A 27705-nucleotide genomic window follows, 5' to 3' on the forward strand; every position below is an offset into this window, starting at 1 on the left:
GGGCTTTGGTCAATGCTCCTGAGAATCTACGAGATGGTGAGTATGTTGAGTGGAGCTCATATTATCTCAAAGTTGCGTCTGCATTTGTGACACCAGATGGAGTTTTTCAGTTTCTAAGGGTGCACTTCAGGTTAGTTTCTGCAGCTACCATCTTCCAAAGACTCTTGAGTCAAATATACAACTGGCAGACAGGAGTCTGGTCCTTCCAAGATGACATTCTAGTGTTTGGAAGTTATTTTGAGGTAATACCGATACATTGGGGGTGGTGCTAAGCAGGTCTGAAGCTCCAACAAGTGAATTGTGTGATAGAGGTGCTAGAATAAAATCTAGGTCATATATTTAGTGGTGAAACAATTGCACCAAGGGCAGGACTACTGTGAGCAAGATAAATTAATTAGGCTAGAAACAGGGAACGACTGCTAGATTTAATGAGAATGAGTACATTTTATGAGGTTAGGAAAAACGTTGACACTCTAATTGAGTATTTAAGTAGGTTATAAAAAAACTGAGTGTAACTTGCAAGAGGAGTGGATCAACTGAAGCATTCCGAATCAATGAGAGCTTTGTTCAGAAGCTTTACTAAATCATTATTTCTAATTTGCAAAAATGTAGGTGGAAGAACATAGGGATTGAGTTATATGGTCTTCCAGAGAAGAGTAGAAAGAGCAACATTGCATTCTCATTCCAAGTGATCAGAGGAACAGGATTGCTGAGGAGGAAGAAGAAGACATATTGGGGGTCATTCTGACCCCGGCGGGCGGCGGTTGCCACCCGCCTGGAGGGAACCGCCATTTGGCTGCCCCGCGGTCAAAAGACCGCTGGGGCCCTTCCAACTTTCCCGCGGGGCCGGCGGGCGCTACATAAGGTAGCGCCCGCCGGCCCCGTGGGAAAGGGGCCTGCAACACTGAAGCCGGCTCCGAATGGAGCCGGCGGTGTTGCAGGTGTGCGACGGGTGCAGTTGCACCCGTCGCGCTTTTCACTGTCTGCTAGGCAGACAGTGAAAAGCAGGCTGGGGCCCTGTTAGGGGGCCCCAGGACACCCGTTCCCGCCAGCCTGTTCCTGGCGGTAAAAACCGCCAGAAACAGGCTGGCGGGAAGGGGGTCAGAATCCCCTGGGCAGCGCTGCTTGCAGCGCTGCCCTGGCGGATTTGGCCAGCCGGGGGAAATCCGGCAGAAAACCGCCGGACCCGGTTTTCCGACCGCGGCTTTACCGCCGCGGTCGGAATGGCCTTTGAAGCACCGCCAGCCTGTTGGCGGTGCTTCAGTCATCCGCGACCCTGGCGGTCATAGACCGCCAGGGTCAGAATGACCCCCATAATGTTTGGTGGCCAGTGTAATGTGGTCTAAAGAACGATGATTATCTTTGGGCACAGATGTAGAGTTGAACATGACAATTTGCTATGTCAATAAAGAATAATGGAGAGAAAGTAATTTGCCCTTCCAGTTGCAAGCCTGTAAGTAAATTCAATCAGACCATTCTATAGAACTAGCTTGTTATTTAGAGATACCTTTGGTGCCCCCACATTGTTGACTCGAAGGTTGTCTAACACCATGCATTAAAATAATTTAGGTATGGTATTAACATAAATAAGAACGTGTACAAGATCAATAGAAAAGGCCAGGGATGGACTATGATGTACAGAATAAGGTGATGCACTCTGCAGAATAAATGCAAAGTATCAAGGGTTTGAAAAGTTAGAATTTCTGCGAAAATAATGGAAATAATTTGCATTATTTTAGTCTAACAATCTCATGTTTTGCCAAAGTGAATATTAAGAGTGAATATTACGGTGCATCCACCCTAAATGCTCGAAAGTCCATTTTGCATGGAAACCAGACACCAATGGTGTTCTATTGATCACAATGGATATTATACTTGAGAAGGGTTCCTGTGAGAACTGTTATGAGATAATAGTGTGCACTTCACCATTAGTGAAACACAAACATTTTGGCAGTGTGTGATGTTAGATATAAAAGATATAGCTTACACCACCCCAAGTTAATAGGCTTAGAAGGCCAATAGAGTATTTTGTGATTGTTCTAGTCCAGGTGGTTGAATTCATCCAAGTGGAGTTACATTTTCGGATGCAGTCCACCATAGGTTGAGAACGTATCAAAATGTGCTGCACAATGTCACAAGAGTGGTACCTTTCAACACTTGCAAGAAAGGGATTACATGATTTATTGAGGCCAGGGTGATTGGGTAAAGTAGCAAGCAAGGAGGATAAGTTGTTTGAAGAGCCAGACCAAGTGAAATAATTCAAAGCAAGACTTCCTTATGATGAAGATTGGGTGTCAATAAGGTCAAAAAGGGTGATACCGTTCATGTAAAGTGGGCGAAGTGAAGAAAAGACAAATGAAATATAAGATGAAGTGAGTATTAAAGTAGTCGAAGGGACTGCTTAATAGTTATGTAATGGACAATGGTGAAATATGCAGCAAGTGGTAGGACTGGTTCAGGTGACAAAGTTACTGTCATTTAGGAGCAAACTGGCCCCTCTAGGTACGTTTGGACATGTTAGACTCAAGCAGGTAGGAAAAGATGTATGCAGTATATCCTGGAGGACTTCGCAAGGCAGACCTACCATGTAAATTCAAGGATGCCGTCTTTGCTTGATGTTTTTCTCTTATGTATTCTTTCTTGTTACATTTTGGTAATCTTTCAATTTCAGCATTACCTCGCTGTTAATATCTGTTCTAATCTAAGCCATTGTCTAGCAATGTTCTGTGTTTGTGTGTGAGCAGGGAGATATTATGACTTGTAAACATCCTGAGATGAATGATGAATTCATCATTTTAATATAATGCTGAAAATGGAATTGTTCTATGCGTTGACTTTTAAACATGAGTCTGTTGCCTCTGATGAGGTGCTTTTCCCCACAGCTTCTTCAAAGGTGCGTAGTACCAATAAAGGAATATTTTAAAATGATTGACCATACCTTCACACCATGAAATATCAGGGCGTTCCCAATTCATTTCCAACTTGCAACCACTCTTACTCTTGCCTGTTACAGACGAAAATGCGGGTGTTTCAACAAAGGGACTCTACCTACAAGAGGTGTGTGAATGAACCTCAGGAATCCTCCACGAAAACTGGGGCAAATGGTGCATTTCTCAGGACTATTCCCTAGAAAATTGCCATGCATGTTGTATGTTTTACAGCCAGTTCAACCATTCTGAATGTGCAAAAAGACATGGCCTCCTATAGTTTTTACATTGTGTTTAGCATCATCCTCTGTGTAGTGTACTTCATTTCCAACCCTGTTCCTTCCAGCTAGATTCAAAGCAGTCCAATATTACTGAAAATCCAGCTTGTAGGGTGAAAGGTGGGAAGATGTAAAGTTACTAATTTCTCACAATCTCAGGTCATAGACAGCAGAACTAATACTCAATTTAGACAGACAGCAGGCATGACGCTCAGTTTACAGAGACCCAACAGTATCAGTGGGAAGAAAACTCTAGGTTACAGAAATGTTATAGTGAGTCAGATAGCAGTGGTGATGATAATGTCATAAAGGTTTGACGATTAAAGGACAAATAAGAGATGGAATAACATCTATAGCAGCCAATTAACCAGGGTACCATGAGTTTAACAGCAACAGGTGTCCCCAAACCACCAAGCATTCTCTTGCAAAGGACTCCTTATGACCTTTGCTAGTGTGTGTTTGTTTCTTCTATAAGCCTGGTTTGTAACTTGTTGATTTCCTATTAGAAAGCACTTTTTTTTTTACTCCTAGTGAACATTATTAGTGGAGCCATGTTCCATGTCTCGTGCTGCTCAGAGTTTAATATGGGAAAGAATATAAAGGGGTGCCCAATGCCCGGACTGCCAATTATCCAGGATGCCTTGTGTTGATTTTACCCCATGCCTCTTTCTTCCACCATCCTGCAAATTCTGTCTTTTCTTCAGACCCTTGTGGGTTCTTTTCCATCTCCGCTTTCTTTCTTTGTCTCTATTATCCCACCTTTGTCTCCCTTGTTCCTTCTCACTTTTCTGTCTTTCCCTTACTCTGGGTCAATGTCTCATGAGTAACAATAAGGCCCCTTTTCGCCAAAAGAGAGCTCTTAGGGCCACCACCAGAACAAATTAAGCACTGATGGTCCTATCAATCGATCAGCCCTCGTCTCTCCACAATTTTGGTTCTCCCTTGTCCCAAGGTCCTTGTCTTTGAGATCAACCAATCCAGTGTCACTCTGTTGCCATGTCTCCCTATCCCAGTGCCTGCATGTCAAATAAAAACCCAGCGTGCAAACGTCTTAGAAACAGTCGAAGAGCTCAACATTTAAAAAAAGATGTACTATTTAAGGAAATCGGCAATCAAGCACGGTTTCAGCAAGAGGTCCCAAGAGTGTCCTTTAATGAGAAAAGTAGGGAGAGAGGGTTTCAAAATAAGGTGGCTTGCAGAGATGCAAAATTGCTCTATGCAATTCACGCACTGTCCTGACCTGATTCTCAGCATCCCGGTACCGCAGACCATCAGGAGAGATGCATTTCAATGCACTCAACCTTCCATGGGGATTTTATCTGGCAGCCAAATGACTTCACAGAAGCAAACGTGTCTTCGCGGCTTCTTCGTTCCATTTCTGTCCCGGTGCATGTCACCGACACACTTGTGTGAGTTTTGGGACAACTCCTGTACATTGATGATCTTTTGTCAAGAAGGGTTGCTAAACTGGTTACTTGCGGCTACCAACTCAGGCTAACGATATTTTGTAAGAAATAATCCTTTCTGGCTCCTTTGCATTCTGAATACAAACAAATGGCTTCCTCAGATCAGAGTCCTTGAAAATATTTGCAAAGGGAACACATCTATCCCCCCCCCAACATACAAAGGTGCCTGAAGGATTATGTAATATCTACAGCTTTCTTCAATTATCTGTTGTTCAACAATAGTGGTCTATTGGTGCTTATTAAACTGCTGACCAGATTTAAACAAAAATCACAGGTGAATGTTTACATCTGTGTCAAACTGTATTTGTTTTTTCATTTCCCAAACGTTCCCAGAAGTACACCTGGAAGGCGGTGTGAGGCGCACATTTCAAAGTGTACTACTGAGCATGTCGTGGCACCTCCCGTGGCACATCTGTCCCCCTGTACAGAAGTGTTGATATCAGCACAAGTCAAAGGCAGCCTGCTGTGCAAATATGTATGTTTATCCACTGGGAAATCACCGTGCCCTTGGAGAAAGCCTGTCCTCTGCACCCTACTAAAGGCCTCATTCTGAGTTCCGAGTTATCTTTGTGTGGACAGAAGGGGGCTGAATTCAACAGTTCCGGTCGGTATTGCTCCATAAAATAACAATAATGTTTTTCTTGTTTAAATTCTACATGTTATACCCGGAAACAATAGAGTCAAATCGACAACAATTTACCCTCCTGCTTCTGAGCATGTGGAAAATCTTGCAGGACCTTTATTCCCCATAGTGGGTGTGATCTGGGGGCAGGGAGCAGCATGGAAGAGGTTCTTTCACTTCAGAAGGAGGGAGGATTTTCAGGTCCCTCCAGTTGGCGTACAAGGGCTGGTGGGGGCTGGGTACAGCTGCCGGCAGCACCTGTAGATCCTCAGTGGTCTCTGGTTCTGGGTCTCCGGGGCTGGAATTATCTGGATCAGAGTTTGAGGATCCGATCATTCTGGGCCTCGAGACATCAGAAAACTTGTAGTTGTCGGTAGTGGTGTTGCTCACTCGTAATGAGGGCCTAAATATGAAAGTGATCCATTTCTCTTCACGTCCGAGAAGGGGGGTTACTCCATCCCTTGCCTGGAGTAGCTTTCAGACCATTTACAGGGAGGATGAGGGTGGGTTTGGAGTTTGTGAATGCCCAGCAATATTAATATGTGTGAACATTCACAAACTTACAAGGCAAATCACATCTTTGAAAGTCCAACACCCTGTTGTATGATTTACTACTGCGCATTTCTCCCTTGTCATTTCGGAGAAATCATCAGTAGTTAATTCATTTATAACTGCAGGAATCCTGTTGTGAATTATTGGTAAATGTAAATGAGGTATATTAGGTAGTAAACATATTAGTGGTCAACAATACTTCTGTGGCTAGGACCCCATGCGTTACTGGTACAAACCACAATGGTGGTAATTTTATCATTAACAGAAGAAAGAAACCCCATGTTGCCTTCCTAAGAATTGAACTGATGGCCTACAGGTTACAGACAGATTAGTGTTTAGAGAGACAAATTAACTTGCTGAAAAATAAAATGAAATGTGTCATTGAAAAAATGAGCATTGTTCAGAAAGTATAAAAGGTTTAAAAAGTGCATATGTGTTTGCATATCTATCAATATTCTATCTGTCTATCTAGCTATCTATCTAGCTATCTTTGTATTTATGTATGTATAAAGGTAGTTATTCATATAGCATATATATGTTGACAAGTATTGTAGACGTATACTTAACTATACTTAACTATTTTACCTACATTAACATACCTTGACTATGCTTTGGCAGAAACTGCTTTAACAACAAGTTAGAGCAGAATACTATTTCCACAATGATCTATTAGTATGTTGTACACCCCATGAAGAACTGTGTTATAGACTGACCATGTCACATGTCAAGGAAAGGCTAGTTATTCTGCATGTTATGCAATATATATATATATTTTTATTTTTAATAGGTTTAACTATTTTCATTTGCATTTTAATTAAATGTTTTATTAAAACTTTAGAAGTTGGAATAGTAAATCTAAACCTCCTAAATTCCAGCACTTTGCCTACTGTTGCTACAATTGGAGTGGGAATAGTTAATCTAACCTCTCCAAATCCAACACTTTCTCAGGTTTTTTATGTTTTAGTGGGAATAGTCAATTTGACTGGTCTAAAGTAAATAGTGAAGATGACTCTTTCAAAGACCAACAATTGCCATACTATTTTCTAGTTAGTATTGTTAATATATTTGATTAATAATGGCTATATTATTATGAAAATAAATACATTTTTATCTTTGTTTACATTTTAACTTTGTTAGTTTTGTGCTAATTTTATTTTTTAATATGATTTGATATGTGTATGTCAAACGTGTTTTTTAATATTTTTACTGTTTACATATTGGTTTCATTTTTAATGCATATTTGTATCTCACATTTGTTGTTTTATGGATTTTTACATTTATTTTTAATTTTATTATGACTTTATACTGTAATATTTAAAATATATTAAATATGATGCTTTACAGATATTTCAATGCACTTAACTCTTTTTTAACTATATTCTAGTCAATGACAGTTTTCAGTAAACTCGATATTTTGATTGCCAATATTTTTGTTGAGATATCCGTTTATTGAGACATATTTGTTTCCGATATTTTGTCATACAGTTCTTACTGGTCAGCTGGTAGAACCAGTTCAAGGAGAAATTAAAAGGTACATTAAGAAAGGAAAAGGAGTCAATCTTTTTTGATAAGCATGCCCTTGATCCATAAGGACCTCGTCCTAGTTGTCTAGAAAACGATTTCAAATGACTGGTGCATAAATCAAGCTTATGTACAAACAGATCAAATGAGTCAACCAACTTTTCAAAATCATTTGTAGTGTGAGCCCGATACACCAAGTCATCCACATATTTAAGGATGTGAATAGGAAGAGAACCAGTTTTAACATATCCTGCTCTTCAGCCACCAGTTTGTTTTCTACATTATTAATATAAGGAATGCATAGAAATGGGACAAGGGTGCAGTCTTGAGTAATTCCTTGCACATGCCTGAAAGTCACTGTATTCACCCCTGATCACAAATCTAACTGTAGAAGAAAGCTTTAAATCAAGATATTTTTTAAAAAATGAACAATGTCATATACATACATGGTAAAGGTATAGCAGTTGTAAAATCATTTGGGGTAAAGGTTATGTGTGGTAACTGTATCTGTGTTGTACCCGCCACGTTGCAAAAGAATGCATGGTAGTGGCATGCTTGGTTCCATCATACAACCGACAGCAGAAAGTCTGCATTAATTTTTGTGTATGCACTCACACTCACCAACCCACTCATTGAACCATGTATCCTGGGAGGCATAATTCTGAAGACTCTCACATGTCCATCTACATGTGTGCGCTAGTAGGCTTGTGCGCATAAGTCCTGCCACTCTTTGTGCTTTTATACATAATGTCTGTGCATGCACATGTGTATGGGTTGTGCTGTTTGTGTACAGGAGTGCCTACAAGTGTCTTGCCAGTTTGTGCATATATGATTGTCTTCACTGTAATTTATGCGCATAGGTACATATGTCTATGTTGCTCTGTATTCTTAGGCTTCTATTGTTACATGTTGGTAATTTTGTGCATAATTGTATAGGTCTGTTGCTTTAACTCCTTTTGTTCCTCTAAGTTATGTGTTTGTGTTCAAGCCCTTTAAGAAACCAAACTACTGAATTCATCAGAGCTTTTTCATATGTGTTTCGAGGCATTCATTGATATCGCAGTTAAATTTTATCAGCAAATATACAGACGTGGCAAGTCTATTTCAGTCTAAAGATGTTCATCCAAATGTTGTTCTGTTTTACATAAAACATGTGGAAAAAAATATGTGTATGTATATGGGATCACCAAAATGTTTAGCTTTCATATCTAAAATGTTTGTAACGCATGTGCACTGTATCATCCTTTGATAATCTAAAACAGTGGTTTGTAACCTTTTAACTTCTGAGGTCAACCACTGTATCACTACTGGAAATTAGAGACCCTGGTCTAGGCAAGCAGTTTCTATGAGATGAACCTCAAAACTATACACAACAATACAGAAAAGGTATATATCAAACACATTGTTAAATATATTATTTAACTCACAAAAAAAAAATCGAAATTTAATTTTATTGGGAAGATTGGATATTTTCAAAATGTTATTTTAATTCTAAAAGATGTAGCGAGATACTAGACTTACGCTTATCACTTTGCCTTTTTTGCTCCAAATGCATGCTGTCTTCTTTGCTAGACATTACCGGCACTTCAATTGAAATCCCAACTGTCCATAGTAAATTCTGTTTTCTGCATTTGTGCTGCACCCACAAATCAAGCTAAAAATACCATCTTAATTGTTATCATTTAATTTCGGATTCCTTCCGATTTATAATGTTTTAAATTCCCATGTTTATATTTTGCTTTTATATATTTTATCAATTTGCTACTGTTAATTAATTTTCTAGACAATTGAGATCCCCCTGGGTCATTGCCGACCTCCAGGCATCCACATACACCAGGTTAAGATCCACTGATCTTGAGAGCAATATAATTCTAAAAATAAATATATTTTTTTAAATTAGACACCATACACTGATTGATTTTTAAAATATCCTAATTTATTGTTCACACTAAACTAAGGTAATATGGAAACACGTTCAAAACTAGGTGCAATACAAAATGACAACACCTGTAAATTTATCACATCAGTTTACATCTGTGAACCACATGTGCAATATATATGTGACTACTACTATTACAAGGACACTTGTTTGCCTGTGACTAATGGACAATAGCCAAAAAGGCATCAACTCTTAAAGTTTTTTCAGGGCATTGTAATCATCTTTTATTTGAATTTGAAAATATTACATACTGATTTTTAATACAAAAGTGATCATCAAGCATATTAAAAAGAAACGTGATTGTGTAGCCAGGGATTGGACAGCCGTCTACCTGTAAACAACTAATAATCATCCATAACACTAGAGCAGTTTACGGTGGAACGGATTTGTATCTAAATGTCGAAGGGAAAGGTGACTAACAGGAACTGATAGGTACTAACTAATTGCTAGGCAAAATGGTTCTGCCTTATTCTATAAGTTTAAGAATCCCAGTCCTACTATTTTAGCAGTGAACACATCGCAGCCCACTGCTTTAAAAAAAAAAACACATTTTGTTTGACCAACTTAGTTTTTTCAGTGGTGCTGCTGCTGGGCTCCAATGCTTCCCAACTGCAATCTGCTTAGTCCAAAGGGAACAAAATGAAAAGCAATCCAAGAGGGACCAGTCTTCGGGGATAGAGTTTGAGTTGTCCATCGCCAACAAAACCACTCTTGTCTATTTACCTCTCCTGGCCTTCCACCGACTATCTTTTAACTCACCCATCATACATTTCAGCCCTCCAATGCTTGAAATTCTCTTCACAACTTCCACCTGTTACATTTCAACTCATTTCTGTGTTTCACTTGGGCCAAATGAGAATGTCTTAGCAACCTACATTATCATACATTTTGGTATAAGTTGTAGCACACCTGCTTGAGCTCTTATAGCAATCAAATGGTAAATTTTAAACACTGATATGACACGTACTTTCTCAACCGGGGCAGATTACACACAGATAAACACTGCACACCATGTCTTCTTTAAAGATATATATCCTGGTGAACAAAGGAAGAAACCATCTTCATTTGATGGGCAAACCTATCTCCCTACAATGCCCTGTGAACAAAGACAATGGACACAAACACAGTTTATTCAGGTTTACAAGTAAAATGCTGTGGGGCATCCACTCCCAAATGTAAACATTTTAACCACTCATATCTCTACAAATCTCTCAATCGATAAAGTGAACCATGTGCAGGTTTACACTAGAATGTGGATAAGTCAAAGTAGGGAAGTCACATGTGGCTTTTTAAAAAAATATATATATATTACTATTCAATAATTGAATTGCTTGCCCTTTCTCATCTGGGCACCCTTTTTCACAATGGAACTAACAAAAGTAACATTTTTTTAATTGAAAGGCCGGACCAGTATAGGGACAGTGACTCTTAGTTGTCCTGCAAGGTTTTAATGACTGTGCTGGAGTATCAAAACTCTTAGGAGGTCATTCCCTTGTAATGTCAGTGGGGGCTTTAACAGGAGTTACCGTCCCTGTCAAAATGACAAAGTCCATCAGTTTAGCAGTAATTCAGTAGGTTTCAACTGTGGCAAAGCAGATGAAATCTCTGGGTGAAACTATAGTTGGGAATTAAGTGTCACTGAAAAAATCGGCAAGAGAATTTCTGATTCTGCTATTAATTGTGCATTAAACCCGAGGATACACCATGTAATTCCCGTTTACTCTGCCCCCTTGGCTTGCTTAACAGTGGCTAATATGTTATTAATTAAAGACTATTTATGGGCCAATAATCTAAAAATGAAATAACATATTCAATTCAATGAGGCAGCTTACAAGGCACATTTCCCAACGTGTATTAAGCTATAGCTTTGAGTCCAGGATCTGTTTAAATGTTTTGACATCATAATTCATTTTCTTTTATTTGGCATGATAATTGACAAACGTTTTCATCTCCTCCAGTATTATCTTTTATTAAAATTCTCCGTGCAGTGTTTTGAAACTATTCCACCTGTTTCACAGAGTGGTCAACTTGATTATCATTGTTTTGCAGTGGAACTTACTAAGCAAAGAGGTAGTGTGGATTTTAATGGCATTTATAAAAGTCCCCTTCGCTGTACTAACATTGATAGTGATCAGGTATGATTACTTGACTTTTTAAGATGCCCTTCCACAACCTAATTCATCTTATCTGGCAATATCTGTCTGCTTTAAACTTTATCAAGAAACAAATATTCATGTACTCAAGTACCTATGTGCAGCATCTTAACCTGTACTGATGCTTACTTCTACTGGTTTTACATGTTAAATAAGAACGGACACTTGAAGGATCACATTTTTAAAGACATTGCTATGAAGAACTCATTGTGACAAAAACTGTATTGTCACTGCATTGACAACTATGAAGACGCCATTATGAAGAATATCACAATAAATAAATATTACAGAAAATAATTTTGACTCTGAGTCTAATCACAAACCTTGCTGCTTTAGTTACAGAAATTGTTTAATCAGGTCTTTGGATTTCTGGCATTGCTTTGCTATTTATTTTGCCACTATTTGTTTATGAAATGCCTAAATTTGTATTAGCAATTTAATAAGTAAGCCTTTGTAAATAGCCAACCAAATCTGCACAAAGTAGACTAAGATATGAAATACTGTCAATCATAAATTACGTATTTGACTGTTTATTGTTGTTTTAATCAGACAACATAGTTTAAAGTTGTTTTTTGGCTTTTTGTCGTGGATAGGCCATCCTTCTGTTGTAGCTATTTGGTCACCACAAGCTTTTAATTGAAAGTATTTTAACAATTTGTTTAATTGCATTGTAACAGTTTTAATTAACCATATACAATAAAGATTAATTTAATTTCACCAGCCTTGTCTTAACCACCCTCTACCGAGACCGTTAACCCTAAGCACAGTCCTATCACCAACCTTCATCCTAACCATGTCATAATCTTCATCCTAACCTTCGATACAAACAAAACGATCATTCTAAACCTAAATATAACTTTACCCTTCTGCTAAGCCTAACTGACCTTACCACAACCCAAACAGCAAACCTAATCCTAACCCAAACCTCAACCCTAAAACCACCCTCTCAATAACCCTGACACAACCCCAAATAAGGCAAAACCTTCCAACAGACCTAAGCCTCTTTCACATCAAACTGATTGAAATAACTAAATATGACACATAGTTTTATAATGTTAAAGGCATTTACTGTTTTCTTTACTCAAAATAAAAGTGCTTTAATTTTGCTTATGTTATTTTCATCCTAATCAGTTTATTCCTAATAGCTTCTTCAATTTCAGCCATTTCTTTCTGTGCCATTTGATTCAGAGCCCATCAATGTGCCAGGTAGGAAACCCAAAATGTAATCTAGCAAAATTTCCTGGTATGCCACTGAAAAAACAAACAAACAAAAAAAGTCAATATAAATATCAGTCCTGAGAAAAACGATGTATATAATGCCATGTTACAGTACAGGCCCTCATCATCTTCAGGTGAGCTTAGCTATACTGTCCCTCTATCAGTGCGGGTACCACCTTCAGCTAACTTCTGTGACAGAATTGTACATACAAGAGAGGTGGGGATCGTTTTGAGAACTATCAACTTTTGAACATTGCTGATTACCAAAATACTTTTTGTTAACATCAGCATCACTGCACACCACTTTTGCTTTTACTCTCAATGATTGGGAGGAGAGACTATCTACAAATGAGCTCAAATACTGGTGGCCATGGTGGCTATTTGACACTTCGGTGGCCTAGTGTTCATACTAGCACCTAAATGTCCATCAATATCCCAAATGCACTATGTTAGTGCTGTACTGCAGTGTGTGCACCAACAATGGGAAAAAACGAATTTTCTATTCTGGAATAGAAATAGAAGCCGTGCTTGGTACACTTCCCACAACTCTGCAACCCCCTGATGCATCTCTCATTCACCTCTGGGACGTGTGCTATGAAGGCAACTACATTAATAAATTAAATTGTATACAATGTGCAATACTGCGTTTCTGCCTTTTGTAAGCTGGAGCGGCTCCTTCAGGAAGGCGAAGAAACTTCGCCCCCCAGGTCTGAGCTGGGGAGAGGGAAGGAGGAGGAGAGAGTGTGCACCTAAGTGTACATGTGTGTTTGGCCAGTCGTCTCAGGCTGGCCAAACACACATGCGCACTTAGGTTACTTCAGCCTGGCTGTGTTTAAGAGCCAGGCTGGAGAAACTGCACAGACCCCAGAGCAGTGTGTGAGCCACAGTCCGAGTCACTCAGAACAATTCTGGAGCTGCTTCCATGCTAAGTTTAGCATGAAAGCAGCACCAGGATTGCTGGGGAGCCTGTGATGGTGTCCCAATGAATGTTGGGACACCACATCGACAAAAGAGGGATGACAAACGAGGCTGTGTGGTCCGTGAAAGTAGGTTTTTTTTTTTTTTTTAATTCTCTCCTCTGTGGCAGCACCCTAGCCCGTCCCCGTGTGAGTGGCGGCATCCACCACTGTTCTTAAGTGTTAATAACAGATGGTACTACTAGCACGTTCGTTGTTGTCTCTTTACTGACCTCTGAAGGATAGAAAGCTGTTTGTCTTACTGGGATTCAGACTCATGACTAGGCCTGGGTGGAGTTCACGGAGATCCACTCTGCTGAATTCCGCAAAATTTATATAAAATTCTGTGGAATTCCACAGAGGTGGAGTTCAGTGAGACTGGAGTGGCACCGTCTCCAGAATGCACCCGATCTCGGAAGCGCTAAGCAGGGAAGTACTAAGCAGGGTTGGGCCCTAGCGCTTCCGAGATCAGGCACGTTCAAGAGAGGGTCACAGGCAGTGAAAGGTACAGCTTTCTTTCGCTGCCTAAGGCCCTCGCATGAATTCAGGCCAGGGCTGGTGGCAGTGAAAGCAGCAGTTTCATACTTCCTGTGCACCAACCTGACCCGGCCGTGTGTACCAAGAAGAGCAAAGGAAACAAGGGTGTTACCTGGGTCCAGGTCGACTCCAGGGTCCCCATTGCCACTGCCTGGCTATCTACCTCCCTCTGCCCCATTCCCCCCGGGTGCTGGTGGAGGGAGGCCTGGAGGATCAGAGCTGGTGCTGGCAGTAGCTCCATGCTGAAGCGCCAATGTCGTCGTTCCGAGAGTGTGCACTGCAGCCTAGCGCTGTGTGGCCCATAACTGGGCTGCAGTGCGCACGCGGTGAGGTCTGCCAGCGGAGCTCGCTGCCCACCCCAACTCATAACATTATCTGTTCATGTCAGATGTCAGCAGGGAGCATTTAACTTGGTGAGCTATATATGGTAAGTATTTACAGTGATTATGTGGTAGCACTATGTAAAACACTGCCCCCGTCCCCATTAACCATCCGCTTCAGGAAGGATTCCCATGCTGGATGGAAGTGCAGCTATTCCCTCTAGCAACCCTCGGTGCCCCGCAGAATAACACGAACCAGCACTAACGCCTTCCCCTCGCCCCACCCCCCTTGTCCCATCACCACCCAGCTCTCCGTCTCCCGGCCCCATGCCCCCTGGTGTGTTCAAACACAGGGTAACACGGTAGAGTTTAGAGGAGGGCGTGGGGAATAAAAAAAAGGGGAAGATGATAATAAATGATAAAAATAGAAAAGCGAGGAGGGACATGGAGGAAAAAAGGAGAGGAGGGGAGAAATGAAGGAGATAGCGGAGGGAAGTGAGTGAGAGGAGGGCACAGATTGGAGGGAGGGTGTGAAAATATGAAAAGTGAAGATTTATTTTTAACCAGTGTGCGTGAAAAGAAATATACTCGAAATTGGGAAATGTCGATCTTCGCAATGAAATCCGAAGTTGTCCGACTTTCCCCGAGGTGAAGCGTCGCCTTCACCCTTTCATCCCAGTCAGGGTCAGGAGGGAGACGCAGCCGCAGAAATCAATGTCTCCCGTGTCACCCAGAGCCGGAAATACAACTGCTTCCGGCATAACGAGCCACACTCTCCCCTTCCAACTGCAGGGGAGGGGCGCTGAGCTGTCCAGCGTCGGGGGAGGTTGAAGTCTCAGGTTGTCAGGACATGCTGAGCTCACTGCTGCCCTGATCTGTGCGGTTTGGTCATGTGTAGCGCAATAAAGCATTAGGAACATACAACCAGACGCTACAGATCTTCACCCTTCACAACAACAGTTCAAGAGAAGCAACACAGAGAAGCACTAATAAGGACCCTGGGCCGTACTTTGTAATCGTTTTAAAAGTGAACGATTCAACTGGTTAATTAACATTCGTGTCCAATCCCAACAAAGGAGCTGCTGGTTCAGTGCTTAATTTGTGCTTGTTGTTTCCGGTGCTGAGCACCGGCACTTACTTTTTAGGGCCGGGGATTATTCTTTTGCCTCAGGCATTTGCTGCGAGCAAAAGACACGTATGGGAAAGACAGAGGAAGGGAAAAAAAGAAAAGGCGTCACAAAGGGAGAAAGTAGAAAGCTGCTAGAGTGAGCTGAAGGGACAAGGAGTGGTTTTGAATGGATTGCAGAGGCCCAAGGTGTCTTCAGGATTACGTCTCAGTATTACCTGCTCCCACAATTAATTGCAGCAGCTACGTGTTTACGAGGGCTTTGGGCACCGGCACGTCTTTATTTACAAATTAAGCACTGCGCTGCTTTACACAAAAAAGGGACTATTGATAGCCCGTCCATGCGTTTACTTTGTGTCAGGTGCATAAGGTAGGTCACTGTGACATTTAAAGCGTCTTGCAATGCCCGTCTGGTCTGCTACCGCTTGCGATCTCTTCGTAGAACACATTCTATTCTGACTGCCGCACAGTAGAAAAAAATATAAAGCACTGGTTGTGATCCAAAGGCAATGTGAATGCCCCCCTTCTCTCTGTTCCTAGAATCACGGATAGCCTCCGGCCGTTCACTAGAACTGTCACTCTCTATAAAGAGATCTGAATGCTTCCTGGCCCTGACATTCCCAGAATCTGCAATATTCACATTTTCTAATGTCATTATTTTGATTGGACCGGATCCTTCGACTGAAAAAAACATCCGTGGAGCTACTACCATGGACGTCATTTAGGGGACGCAGCTGCGGCCCCTGGCTTGCCCTTTGCGACCCCTGGCACTGCCTCTGACACCCCTGGGCTCAGAGGTGGCAAATTCAGTGCCAGGAGCACACTGGCAGCCAGTCCTTCAGTTGGGGCTCTACTCTGTTTTATGTCAATTTTTAATCACACTAATAGTGAATAGTATCTTATTCACTATTAGTGTAATAAAAATGAAGCACAGTTAGCTGGAATATGCCCTTCCATGGCTGCCGAGGTAAGTAAAAATGCTTTTAAATGTATGTTATGTGCGTGCTTGGGGGTGAGAGTGTGTTTCTGTGAGAGAGTGTGTTTAAGTGTGAATGTGTGTGTATTTGTAAGTATTGGTATGTGAGTGAAAGTGGAGGAGAAAGAGTGTGTGATGTCACTTCCTCTGCCCCCGACATTTCAGTGAATTGACGTCCATGGCTATTACCCTCTCAAGCCTGTCTGGAATTGTAAACCAGGTTGGCCTCTGCTGCCACAGCAGTTGAAACTCAAGGGCTGTATTAGTGGAGGGCTGCAAAGGCACAGTCTGTGCCCGCAAAGTGAGCACCCAGGTCAGGCTGCCGCCATGCACTACTAGCAAACAGTACGGTCACGGAAGGGCATTTATTGCACTAACATGAAACAGCGGCGCAGCAAGTGCTTTGCCTCTGAATAAAAAATGTTCTAGCTTACGCGTCAATAATTTTCAATTCTATAAAGGACACGGGCGAGGATTATGCTATCTCTTTCTTTACTGTCTTAAAATAGCAGCCAATCAAATACAAGTAAACAGAAAAACTACACATCCCATGATGCTTAACATAATGTCACATAATCCAATCACCAAGCATGACCTCTGACCATAATACTCTTGACCCTCGACCTCACTTCCTCTTTCTTTGATCAAATCAGATGCAGTTCAAATTGAAAAGAAACTTCTTACATTAGATTAGTATTTCAAGAGTCAGGAACATCCTCTCCCACCGGATAACGGAACTCAAAGATTCCAACTTGAAGGGAAAACAGTCCCTGAAGAAACCTATGCCCGAAACTTGGCATTAAATTGTAAGAATTCAGGAGTTCTTCTGATCAGAACCTATAAATAATAAAGCAGATAGGTAATATCCAAAATAATTTGAATACATTTCTATAAATTGACATCCATTTAAACAACGGGCGGGTAAAATTAATAATAATTCAATAACTTTAATAGTTTAAGTATTTTTTCAATAACAAATATTCTATGGGTGGAATAATCCTCACCTCCGTGTCCTTAATAGAATTGAAAATTCTTGACACGTAAGCTAGAAATTGTTTTATTCTATGTCAGGACCGGAGGCTCCGATTATGCTAGTTTAAAGCTGTTCTATTACTACAGAGGCTACTTCCAACACAGGTTTGTGGTAAAACTTACGAAAAGTATTCTCAGAAGACCAATCTGCAGCCTTCATAATGTCTTCCAAACGGGAAGCTAGAGCATATGATTTAGAAGCCATAGCTCCTGTAGCAGAATGAGCTCCAGATATATTGGTATCAATACCTGCTTCATTCATTAACCATCTCATCCATCTAGCTATAGTAGCTGAAGTGAATGGTTTAGAAGGCTTTTGCAAAGAAATCAACAATTGACCTTTAACATCAAGTCTAAACTCTTCTGTAACAACTTCATATTCTTTTAAACAATGTACAACACATAACTTAGAATTGTCAGGATAAATTGGATATGATACTGACCTGTAATTCGTTTTAGTCCGTCTTGTCACCGTAAAGGTAACTCCCTCTGGGGAATATACTCTACCAGCTAAATCTAGTGCTCTGACATCTGAAACTCTCTTACAAGAGATGAGACATAATAGCATGGTCAACTTTGCCAAGAGCTGTTTGCAAGACAAATACCTATTTGCAGGCCAAGAATCTAAAAATTTTAAAATAACATTTACATCCCATAACACTGAATATTTCGGTTGAGGATGTTTAGAGAGACGTATAACCCTCAGTAATTTACAAATTAAAGGATGCTCTCCTACTGGTTTACCTTCCAAATGTATATGTCCCGCTGAAATGGCTGATCTAAAATTATTGATCGTCCGGTACGCTAAACCTGAACTTGCTAATTCCGCTAGGAAGTTAATGATCAACTCAATATGTGCTTCCACCGGATTGGCACCTCTTCCATCAAACCAACTATTCCATCTGCGCCAGGCTGATTCATATCTTTTAGGGGTACTACCGGCCCAGGACTGTTTGATGTAATCCGCAGCTTGTTGCAAAATACCTGGGGTACTCCATCTTGACCTGAAATCAACCAAGCTAGCAGAGTCAACTTCCATGACGAGATCATTGGATGTTGAAGGCCCTCCAGGTTCATAAGAAGATTCCGACGAGGAGGAATGAGAAGAGGAGAGGCACAAGTTAAATGCAGAGCTATCGGGAACCAAGGTTGTGCTCTCCAGAAAGGTGTCACCAGAATAATCTCAGTTTTCTGTCTCCGAACCTGAGCCAACACCCTGGCAATCATCAGAAATGGGGGAAAAGCATAACCCCGAAACTGAGACCAGTCCTGGAGAAACGCATCTGTCATCAATGCACAAGGATCTGGACGCCAACTGTAAAATTTCTGAATCTGGCAGCTGAGACGAGAGGCAAATAGGTCCACCTCGCAGCTGCCCCATTCCTTGATTATCTGAGAGAAAATCATTGGATCTAGTTTCCAATCGCTGGAATCTGTCAGGTATCTGGAATTCCAGTCCGCTATAGTGTTCTGATCCCCCGGAAGGTATTCCGCTATAACCACTAGTCGTTGTGTCAGACAATAATGCCAAAAATCCTTGGCAATCTCCGCCAAAATTCTGGAGTTTGTCCCCCCCAGTTTGTTGACATAACTCACTGCTGAGACATTGTCCATCCGTAAAAGTATGCAACAATCTGTCTTCTGAGTGGAAAGACTCTTTATTGCGAAGGAACCCGCAAGAAGTTTCAGGCAGTTGATATGTAAGGTTTGTTCCCATTCCGACCATCTGCCTCCTGTCACCAGGGAGTTGCAACGGGCTCCCCACCCCCAACGACTGGCATCGGATTCGATCACTACTTCCGGGTGAGATCCGAAAATCGCTCTGCTGTTCCAAGCTTCCATGTAATGGAGCCACCATGGAATTTCCGATTTTACCTCTAGAGTCAGAGGAATCTGCTCTGAATAGCTCAGACCCTGTTGAAGATGTCTGATTTTGAGTCTCTATAATGCTCAGTAGTGTAACGGGGCTGGGAAGATCGCCTGAATAGACGAGGCTAACAATCCCACAACCCGTGCTATGATTCTCAGAGAAACAGTTGGACTGACAAATATCGATCTCAACTCTCTCTTGATATTGCGAATCTTCTGAGAAGGCAGGATAAGCTAACAAAGGACTGAGTTTATCTGAAAATCCAGGAAGTCTATCACCTGAGTCGGAGTCAATAATGACTTCTGCACATTGATAAGAAAACCTAAATCTTGCAGAAGACTGATGGTCCAGTTCAAATGAGACAGAAGTACGTGGGGGGATTGAGCCATCAGAAGAATATCGTCTAGATAAATTATCAGACGGACTTCTTTGGATCTCAACCATTCCATCACAGGCCTCAGTAACTTCGTGAAGCACCAAGGGGCTGATGACAGGCCGAACGGGAGAGCCAGAAACTCCAGACACTGGCCTTTCCACTGAAATTGGAGAAATCTCCTGTGAGGGGGAAAAATTGGCACTGACAGATAAGCATCTTTTAGGTCAAAGCGAACCATCCAATCTCCTTCTAACAGAATATCTCTCAGCATGTGGATGCCCTCCATCTTGAAATGTCTGTACAGCATCCAATGGTTGAATTCCTTCAAATTTAGGACAAGACGGTGTCATCCTCCTTTTTTGTCTACCACAAAAATAGGACTGAGAAAACCATAAGGGTGAGGGGAGGAAAATTGAACGGCACCTTTGTCTAATACTGCATGCACCTCTTTGCCTATAAAAACGTGATTTTCTAGGGAAAAACACATCTGAGGAGGAGGAGAGTGCTGTATGGGAGTACTGATGAACTCTAAATGAAAACCCAAGACTGTTTGGAGGATCCAAGGATCTCCTGTGATCTTTTTTCAATTTTCTAGAAACAATGCCACTCTGCCCCCAAGTACAACGTGAGAAAAGTGAATAATGCTCACCTGTGAAATTTGCGTCTTGAATGGCTCCTTGTTGTCCTCTGCGAGAGCCTCTGCGGTAGCGGGGACGTCCTCCTCTGTGACGAGTGGGATAGAAGTTGGAATCTTGTTCACCGTACCATCCTCTCCTGCCTCTGGGGTAATAGTTCTGGGGACTATTGAATGTTCCTCGGCCGGCCATGCGTCCTCCGTAACGACCGACATCTGACAAAAAGGCCTCGTCTAACAACTTTTTGGAGAGACATCTGGGCTTTGTCTAGTGAGGAAAAAGTGGAGCAAAACTTGGCCAGATCTTTAATAAAGGAGGAGCCAAATAGGAGTCCCTTGGCAGAAGTGCCTGCTTCCGAAGATGCTAGATCTGACAGTTTAGGATCGATGCGCATCAAGATAGATTTTCTACGCTCCAAGGAAATAGCGCAATTAGTGTTTCCCAGTTGACAAATGGCTCGTTGAGCCCAACCAATCAGGACATCAGTGTTAACAGGAGACCCTGACTCTTTAGCCATGAAAGCCATCTCGAGGATCTTAGTCAGGGGACCGGACAGGTCTAAAAGTTTGTCCTGGTAATTACGCCATGACCTGTCTAACTCTTTTTTAGGATCTTTAGCGAATTTTCTCATGAAAGTAACAATAGTGGGGTCTTTATCCGGGGTGTCAGCAACTTTACCCTCAAGATCAGGTCTGGGGCATTCTGCTCTCAACCGAGAGCGTACTTCTTTATCCAAGCTCTTCCTAAGGTTAGACTGAACATACTGGGCTACTTCAGGAGGAGGAACCCAATTGGAAGATCTTAGGTGCATAATTTCCGTGGGGTCAAAGTCCAAAACCTGGCATGGAGGAACAGTCTTTTTTGCTTTCTTACTGGGAATCCCGGTATCTGAGTCAACCGAATCCTCGGAGGAAGAATCTTTATCAGAGGAAGAAGGGGAAAAGGATAAATCCTTAGAACTATAATTATGTTCCCCACTACACTTCTTGCAAAGCTTCTCGAAGGCATCGGCGTGAAGATCACTAACGTCAGCATGAGACTCCTCTAAATTTTTTGCCTTTTTTTCTTCAGGTTGAGGTTGTTGGCCTTGCACCCAACCTTGGGAGCGAGCGTAATCAAAAAGCTGTCCAGAAAAAAGACCCAATGCCATCACTAAGGCGTCAAGAACTGACTGCTGAACCCTAGTATCAAGGGTTTCTACTAAGTTAACCTCCAGCTGGTTTCCCAACTCTTCAGTGTAATATTCTGCCTCTTGGTCATCCCACTGAGCCATTATGTAAACTGTTATATAGTAAAGTAACCAAGTATTGAAGAAAAATATATATATATACTTTTGACAGTTTTTGATAACTTAATTCACAAGGGGGAGTGCAAAAACCCCTAAACAGGCAAAATAATCAGAGCCCAATTAAAGTGTGGAGGGAGCTGCCTGAAAAAGCACTCTAGGCAGAAGCCTCTTATAGATTTTACAACCCTCACTATTTTGTAGATAGTGGGGCGTTCAGGGGCATCAACGAAGGAATGAGGAGAAAGGAAGGGCACACACGCGCGGCGCACTCCAAACGAGCCGGCTTTCAAGAAGTTCAGCTCGTTACTGGACGTGCGTGCGCCCTCAAAAGGAAAAGGAAAAGAGACTGCGCTATGCACACGCAGCTCTGCCCCGGCTCCCACTCCACCTGCAAAAAACGGGCTTAATGTCGGATAAAAGATCCGAAAATCAGATAACCCGGAACGCGTTATAAGCATAAATAAAGCACGCACAATCGCGACGCTAAAAAATACAATAAAAGGCAATTTACAGTACAATAAAAGCCTACAATATCGAAGAGAATAAAAGTGGGTTAATTATCTGCTGCGAAGCAGCAAAGAAAGAGGAAGTGACGTCGAGGGTCAAGAGTATTATGGACAGAGGTCATGCTTGGTGATTGGACCATGTGACATTATGTTAAGCATCATGGGATGTGTAGTTTTTCTGTTTACTTGTATTTGATTGGCTGCTATTTTAAGACAGTAAAGAAAGAGATAGCATAATCGGAGCCTCCGGTCCTGACATAGAATTCTGAGTTTGCCGGCACGTGGCCCTCTTATGTCATTCAGGTCACAGACTGGGCCCACCCAGGCCCCCTTCGAGGGCCAGGTTGTATGGTGCCATTCAGTGATACTGACTACTGCTGCACAATCCGTGCATAACAGATGCATTTGGAAATGCAGCCCTTGTGAGATCTCTAAATCAGTGGTTCCCAACCTTTTGACTTCTGTGAACCCCCCTTTATCAATACTGGAACCTGGGGGCCAAGTCATTATTGGAATTTGGGGGCCCCTCACTGAGTTATTACTGAGAGCTGGGGACCTAATCTGTTAATATTATTGAATTTTCTAAGTAGTTGCGGACCCCCTGAGCAGGCTTTGTGGACCCCCAGGGGTCCCCGGACCACAGGTTGGGAACTACTGCTCTAAATGGTCCCAGAGTGCATAGCTATCAACAGTGTAGCGGGTGCAGTGTCACCGGGACCCAAAGGTGTGAGTGTGAGGGGCCCCTTTCAACACTTTGCATTGTCTTTTTTTGCAGCAAAACCAGTGAGCGGAGGTCCCAGTTTCGTTTCTTGTGATAGGGTTCATGGCACTCGCGCTATGCCTCTGGAATGTCCCTAGGAATTTCAGTGAATTAGAGTGTCCTGAGGATGTGCTCATAGTATATAGGATGCGGGCTGCACACATGCTTCAGTAATGTGAAACATATATTTGTGCAAAGGTCGGGAGTCCAGTTGAAGACACCGGCTGAAATGCGCTGCCATTTTTCTTGTCTGTCATCACTCGCACTTTTTGATGTGAAGAAATAAAAAAGCACACGAGTACGAAAAATTGCACCTGATTGTGCTGCCTTTTTCTTAATGGAGTCGCTGTTGGTCCGGGAGGTGAAGGAAGTGTTAAAGGATGAGGTGTGATATGTGCCACAATTCTTTGGCAGGTCTTTGATATTCTGATAGTCAGTTCTTTAGATGGGCCGGTACTGTCTGGTACTGAGTCCCGGCACTTTTTTATTTTGAGAGGGAGAGTACCGGCACATCGGAAGAAAAACATAATACTTTTAACTGGAGAGTACCGGCACTTCTCAGAAACAAGCAGGTACTCTGGCACAGAGTACCTGCACTTAAATTTTTCCATTTCAAGCACTGCTGATGGTAAACCCCTGCACTACTTTTGTCAGCACCCCATTGTGAGTCCTGATGTTTAGGGTTCATCTCTCTCATACCCTCACCAGAAAAATCTCTCTGCAGCCTTTCCTTATCTCAATGTATATGGATTTGAATCTCCATGCCTAGACACCTCTATCAATCCTTCATTCATATTTGTTTACCTAACAGCACACAGTTCTCAGGGATAAGCCCATTGGGCTCTGTGACTTCTGAGTTTCCAGCATTTCACTTTATAAGCGTTATGTAAAATGCCTGAGATTATGTCATTATTCTATGCTGCATAATTAAGACTTCGTTCGGGTGCAAATCCTGTCACTGGAGCACAGGCAGATTATGAAGAAACCAAATATTGTGAAATATTGTTAATCTGGGGTGATCTTGTGCTACTTTTTTGTGTGAAATGCATTCTCACTTCTAAAATGTATGCATGGATACATTTCTCGCTAAAATAGTACAAAATGCCAAAGCCAGCATTTTGCAAGAAAGCATGGGATGTTGCATACCTTTTTGGGCATTTTGGGTAATTCTCACAAAGGAAATTACGCAAATCTAACCCAGGCATATTTAACATGCTTTCCGTTTGCCTACAATTTGAGACTGATATACCAAGGTTGTGGGATAATTTGCAAATGTAAAAAATCTGCTGACAATTTGAAAAATGTCAAACATCAGTGAGATCTCCAGGGATTTAAGAAATCCGTGCTTTCCGTGGTGTGGTCTGGGCCATAGATTTGGACTGTGCTTCGCTATAGCTGTTTGGTAATGCACAAGCTATCCTCAGAGGACAGTTTGTGCAAAGGACACAGATGTGGTTATCCAGCACAAAAACCATGTGAAGCATGCTATGAAATTAATATTAACGTCAGGTTCAAGTAGATGCATATCCTAACGTCACCATATCAAAGTTGTTTATTATTGTGCCTGTTCGCCCTTCTCATCACAAAATATGTTTTCTTTTGTCTATTGTCTTTCACAAACGTATATCATTCAAGGACACAAGTATTGACTGGAATATTCGCTTTCAACAGTCTGGGGCAGTATTCTTGTGATGAAATTTCATCCAATTAACCCATCTCATACTCTCATACTTTTTAATGCTAAGAGGCAAATAGGCCTGCAGTACTAACAGAAGTTAGTAGAGATTAACCAATTTGATGCCATTCTTCAAATTCCAAAACTGAACCATCCATATGCATTTGAAGCATTATTAGGTATGTGTACAAGGGAATGAAATAACTACAACAGTTGCAACTTGAGTGAGTGTATGAAGTGGATTCTTTGAATTTTAAGGGGCTTTACAAATTCTGCAACCTCGTGGTGTGATAACCCTGCACTCAGTAAATACCAATATTGCAGACTGAGATATTTATCACCGGCTGCATTGAAAATGCTAATTAACAAATTAGAAATGTAAATGGCATCAATTCTAAAGTTGCTAACATAGTAGGTATTAAAACATGCACAACAAATACATGTGCACACATTTCTTCCTCTGTAAAACAGAAAAAGTATTATGAATTATTTTGAATCTGCTGGCCTACTGGTTTGCGGTATTCTTCCACAGCTAATTTGATGTAACTTTACAAGGATGGAGTCTGCAGCATGTGTTAGCAGACGTCCAAATGTTCTCATGTTGTTATATTTATGTAATGCTTCCTTCCAGCACGGAATTATGTGCAAGAAGTAGTGTGCAAAAAAAAAAATAATGCAATATCCTTCAAAGTTATTATTTTACTTCTGGTGGGAAAATTACATGAATGTAATGAATGCTTGCACAGAAAGTCATTCTTTATTTGTATGCTAAAAATACGAGTGTCCGAATGAAAAGCACAAAACACTGCAAAAATGTTTTTATCTTCATTAAACATCTCAGTTTCATTCCTGTTGTTGACAGAATGCTATGTATTATAGTTCGTTCTGTATACATAAGCTATTCGTATTGTTCAACAAACTGTAAGAAGACTCTAATTTTTTGGAAAGTAGAATATTTTAGCTCATTTTTAGAGAAGCACATTTACTGGCACTGAGAACACTTTAATCTTGCAGTGCAGAGCAGTCTGTTGCTCAATCTAATGGTTTGGCTATTTTATTATAATCTTCTGATTTGGCTTGCCTATTGTTTCTTTAGGCAATTGATGTGCCATGACCATACTGTTTTACTGATTATTGATACTATTTTTATTACTCACATTACTTCTATAATGTTGATTCTATTCACTGAATGAATCTAATACAATTAAAAGTGGTTGTGTATGGTAAAACCATTTGCGGCAGAGTTTCTGATTCCACCTTATCTCCCACTGATCACGCGGATAGATCCCTTAGGGTAGAACAGAAATGTCAACAGTATAATTGTACTACCATCAGAAAAGAGAACAATGTAGTAATGCTGTCCTTTCCTCCCTGTTCTGTTGCACAAAATGAAAGAATTTGACAGGTTTTCTGAAACAAAATCTGACAGGTTTCTCGAGGCAAAATCGTGCAGGGACCAACCTGCAGATCCAGTAATGTCTAGACATCTTGGAATCCTCACTTATGCGGAAACCAAGTTGCTCCAAATGAGGCCGTCAGAGATGATAAGATCTAGTGGCTAACTTACTGACTTTTGAACCTGGAGATAGCATGTTTAAAATAACATTGGCATTTGAGTGTATAGCACCAGTGTCCAGCATAGATCTAGGAAGACTGGATCCATATCCGTTTTTCAGGTTAGCCACATAAAATACATTTAAATATTATATATTGAATGGAATTCATTTTCAAAGTCAGTGGTTATCATAAAAACCTGACATGACTGCCTATCCTGGATCTACGTTGGACATGTATGTGCACAGGAATGTAAAAAACACAAAGCAAACAAGTGAGCAGTTGATCACTGTAGGGTATGAGGAGCAATTCAGCATTGTGACCCTACAAGACAAGAACACTAAGAAAGAAAGTATCTATGAGTTTAGGTCTTTTGACTGAAGGGGTACATTGAGGACTGTGACTTTACCTGAGGAGGTGAGTTTTTAATAAGTGCAGGACTGGTGGCGTTGGTGTCTGGTAAGAGGCTCTTTCAAATCTTAGCAGAATAAACATCTTCTGTTGGAACTTGTTAAACATTAGTTGGATCTGAGCAAATAACGTATTCTCCATATGATTTGCCTCCTACTGTATACAAAAGTAAAAAGATATCTAAAAAAGACTGCACACAGTGCTGATTGATAGTGTCCCAGTTACATGTTTCCTGCCCATCTGACACTGGTTTCTGTAATCTGCCTTCAGGCCTCCTACAGGTACATTAACACCAGGAAACTGTCACCTTGAAATCAAACTCGTTGAAAGTGACAGTTCCCCCCCAAAAATTGAAATATTCAGCACTTGGAAACAGAAGAATTATATAAAAAATAACACATAGAGAGGGAAGGAAATGAGAATATAGAAAAGGGAAATAAACAAGCATTGGTGAAGCCAATATATCCTGCCTATTTATTATATATTGGAATTTTTATTTTTTATAGTCACGTTGCATTGTAGTGTGGCTGAAAGTTAAAAAAGTGTTATAACACAGCCAATGCTGGCCGGATCATAGCTCTTTTCTGTTTTACTTTCAACCATTCTGCAAAATACTAGCGCTATATTGCTTTGTCGATGTTTTTGTGCCATATTCTACAAGTAACATTGTTGGAAGTTAAAGAAAAACACAATGACACAGCCAGCTTGTTGTAACTTCTTCTTTGTGCTTCAAAATGTTAAAAGGATAATGATTCCTTACTCCTTGCACTGAGGACCTTGTGCTTTGCTGGGAACCAGAAACAAGTCATTCTTATGTCTATTCTGTGTTGTTCCTTATTTGATGTGAAACGGACGAGATGTGAAAGCTCTGGGACAAAATATGAGTTGTTGACTTAAAGCATGGAAAGGCCCAAGTTAAAGTGTTGAAAGCTAGCAGCATCGAAAGTGCCACTGTTGAGCAGTGGGTACTCTGTCATTGCATTGCTAGATAAGAATCTCACGCCATC

At 41.2% G+C, this 27705-nt stretch overlaps 1 protein-coding gene across 3 annotated transcripts in view; it reads right to left on the reverse strand.

Moving 5' to 3' along the window:
- Positions 1–27705, reverse strand: part of CAMKV (CaM kinase like vesicle associated) — a 483421-nt gene that overhangs the window by 395715 nt on the left and 60001 nt on the right. The window contains exon 2 of one of the 3 annotated variants that reach the window (XM_069206829.1): positions 17276–17428. The exons of the other annotated variants lie outside the window; for them this stretch is intronic. The gene's annotated coding sequence lies outside the window, so the exon portion shown is untranslated. The remainder of the gene's footprint in view (positions 1–17275; positions 17429–27705) is intronic. 3 annotated transcript variants of the gene reach the window in all.

Source organism: Pleurodeles waltl, chromosome 9 (assembly GCF_031143425.1).
Source record: "Pleurodeles waltl isolate 20211129_DDA chromosome 9, aPleWal1.hap1.20221129, whole genome shotgun sequence".
NCBI lineage: Eukaryota > Metazoa > Chordata > Amphibia > Caudata > Salamandridae > Pleurodeles > Pleurodeles waltl.